The sequence below is a fragment of the Acyrthosiphon pisum genome, chromosome X (assembly GCF_005508785.2).
Source record: "Acyrthosiphon pisum isolate AL4f chromosome X, pea_aphid_22Mar2018_4r6ur, whole genome shotgun sequence".
NCBI classification, from domain to species: Eukaryota; Metazoa; Arthropoda; class Insecta; order Hemiptera; family Aphididae; genus Acyrthosiphon; species Acyrthosiphon pisum.
In genome coordinates this window covers 57959693-57963293 of record NC_042493.1, presented here as the reverse complement: position 1 = coordinate 57963293, position 3601 = coordinate 57959693, and positions in this window count along the sequence as shown.

Below are 3601 nucleotides of genomic sequence, written 5' to 3'. Positions count from 1 at the left end.
TGTATAAATCTATCGGCACAGAGTTATTATTGGGGATAAAAAAAAGAATAGTGATATTTTTTTATTAAAAGTTAATAACTCCGGGGAGACGTGCGCCGGATAGTGATGATAAGCTATAGTGACTGTAGCTGGCCACAAAGTTTTTTTCTCACGAGACCTTTTCTGGATTTTATTTTTTATTATTTTTAAGCTAAAACCTCTGCACGGATAGCAATGATGGTCGAAAGCCAACTATCAGCTGTTTAGAAGATTATTATTATTATATATTAATCGACACACGATAACGAATCAATGACGTCACAACACATATGTGATGGTCGGCGGAGAGAGCTATTCGTTAGCGTGCGTATTGTTTGTGTTAGTGTAGGTAGTAGGTACATAATATTATGTACTCATATAATATTATTATTGTGGATAGCTGATAGACACAGATACGTAGATACGTACTATTTATACATAATATTACATATACATACATCATACATGGATACATTACCTTTACCTACTATCTAAAGTGCAGTAATAGAATACGAAATATCGATATTTGATTTTGCGTCACATAATATTACCTACCTATCATTATTTAAATTCATAATTTTATATTAAACAATAATAATGAATCATTGTATTAATATTGTTCGCATATTATATATTATACAGGTGACCGATTTTCACGGAAACCCAGTGGCAGATTGTGCCACTGGGTTGCCGGGAAGTTTCCCGGTGGGCCGGAGCCCGGTCATGACTATACGGGCCTATCATCCTAAAACTGATTTTTATAATTTATTTTATACTTAAATTTGTTCTTTTTTATTTTTAAAAATATTATTTGCATTATTATCTATGAGTAAACACTAATAAGATAACTCTAGTTAATTTCACAATTTTATTTTTTCGTTCAATAAAAAATGCTAAACCATTGCATATATATTAAACTAGGTACCTACCCAGGCTACCTAATAATTTCTAAATAAAAATAAGTTCTGAATTATTTTAACTATTATAGAGTGATGATAATGTGATACTACGTTTTATAATGTTGATGTTAATGATGACAAAAATGTTGCTATGGTTGAAGATGTTGAAAAAAATAATTTGTTAGATATTTCTTTTAATTATTTTCAAAAACCTATGCCGTCTGGTATCAATGATTGTTATTTTTACTACATTTCCACTAAATTGTTTGCATTAATGGTGTTTTGGGCCGGTGAAATGAAATTCTCCCGGGCCGTTTAAAATTCAGAATCCGCCACTGCACTCCTCCTAAAAAAATGTATAGCGCCGGCCCTGGTTAAGTGCACCTAGGTTAAAAAAAAGCGGCCAAGTGCCAGTCAGACTCGAACATGAAGGGCTCCGTAGCAGCAAGTAACATAAATAATAAGTCGTTTCGTTCGAGCGGCACGAACTTTGGCCCCACCACCAGTTCTAACAGAAGTATTATCTAATATTATAATAATATTACCCGCTCGGAAAAGCGTAGGTAGTCGGGAACCTGTCCCTCGAGCGCTCCGCACCCGGTACCGATCAAGTCACGCCCCGCGCGATTTATAATTATTATTTACTTATTTATTTATTTAAAAAAAGCTACTTACTAGATCTCGTTCAAACCAATTTTTGCTGGAAGTTTGCATGGTAATGTACATCATATATTTTTTTTAGTCTTATCATCCTCTTATTTTAGAATTTATGGGAGGGCATACATTTTAGCACTTAGGAAGTGTCTTTCGCGCAAACTATTCAGTTTAGAAAAAAATGATATAAGAAAACTCAATATCATTTTTGAAGACCTATCCATAGATACCCCACACGTATGGGTTGTTGGAAAAAAAAATGTTGAGTTTCAGTTCTAATAGTATGGGGAACCCCCAAATTTTTTTTTTTATTATTATTTTTGTGTGAAAATCTTAATGCGGTTCACAGAATACATCTACTTACCAAGTTTCAACAGTATAGTTCCTATAGTTTTGGAGAAAAGTGGCTGTGACACCCGGACGCAGGGTCAGACTGGCCAATACAACAGACTGCCAATAGCCAGCGAAGCCCCCTTATCTGTATGAATATATGGGACCCTACCTAACAGAATAATCATAATTATAAAATCTAATATGTATTGTATTTCTGGTGAGCATGTATATATAAATGGTTATTTATAAAATAAAAATAATCAAACATAAATACAGTATAACAGTGTAGTAGTTGATGATGACGGGAAGGTTTAGTTGATCAATTAATATCTTTTGCATTGTAATGGGCATGTATTAGAATGTATAACTGAAGGTATTATAACCGCTTTTACTTATTCGAACCATACTATGCGGTTCTCCTTGTAAAAGCATTTAGCATAACAACCTATGAACACAAGACGGTGGTTTCTTCAGTACAACAACAACAAAAACTTTAACGACCACACCCAAGGCACCTGCGAGTTCCGTATACTGACCAGATCAAAGGAGCTGACAGCATATATAAGGGAGACAGGAGCACAGCCTGATCAGATGTACCTAGACCAGCAAGACCGAAGTCACTTCACGCCACTAGCCATTATACACCGCTACATCGCTACACCGCTACTACCACGAAATCATTCTACATTACTACTATATTTTCATAATTTGATTGTTCTAAATTATTAAAACACATTTTATTACTTTGAAATTAGTATTATTATTTCAAACTACATCATCGTTTGGATTCTGAAAGGGCTGCACGTAACAGCATCTATTTATCATAATATTTCAAATAATACAGAGTATCAATCAAATATCACTGCAGTTGAATCAGAAAATTGCTAACTCTTATTTTGATTTAGAAAACGATGAAGAAGAAGAAGATCTAACACGTTGTTCTATTGATCAAAACTGTCAAAAGTGCATTCCGTGTGCTATTAAATTTTCATCCTTGCCTTAAATTAATAAATAACATTTTTAACAATTATCAAAATGAAGTAGGTACCAACAAGTTTGATAATTTATTATAATCGATCCCTAAAATTACTATAAAATAAATTGTCAATTAATTTAACTAAAAAAAAAAACAATAAATAAAGATAAATATGTTGTCTTGAGTAACAATTGTAAATTATAAAGTTTATTAATTTATGATAATTTTTAGTGAAAAAAATTATTCATCTTTTTCAAGCGAATTATTATTTATCACTATTGTTGAGGCCCTTTATAAGTAAATTGCTGGTGAGGCCCTTAGTACCCAGTCCGACCCTGCCTGGACGGACAGACAGACAGACATGACAAATCTATAAGGGTTTCGTATTTTTCTACGGAACCCTAAAAACCCCGATTGAACAATTTACAATCAAGTAAGAATTCGTATAATATACTATATCCATACATCCAACTAAAAAGGTATTAACTCGATTTTTTTCGTCTTTGAGTTACGAGTCGTAACTTACGACTGTATAGTGTATTCCGATAAAGAACCATTTTCTCTATCGATCACGAAAATGATCGTATCTCTATCGATCCCAAAGAAATTATAAAATAATATTTTATAATCTCCAAATATGACAATTTCCTATAACTTTGACTTTTGTTTTACTTCTCCTAAACAATTGACAGAATGGAGTTAAAATCTTTTTCGTTGGATA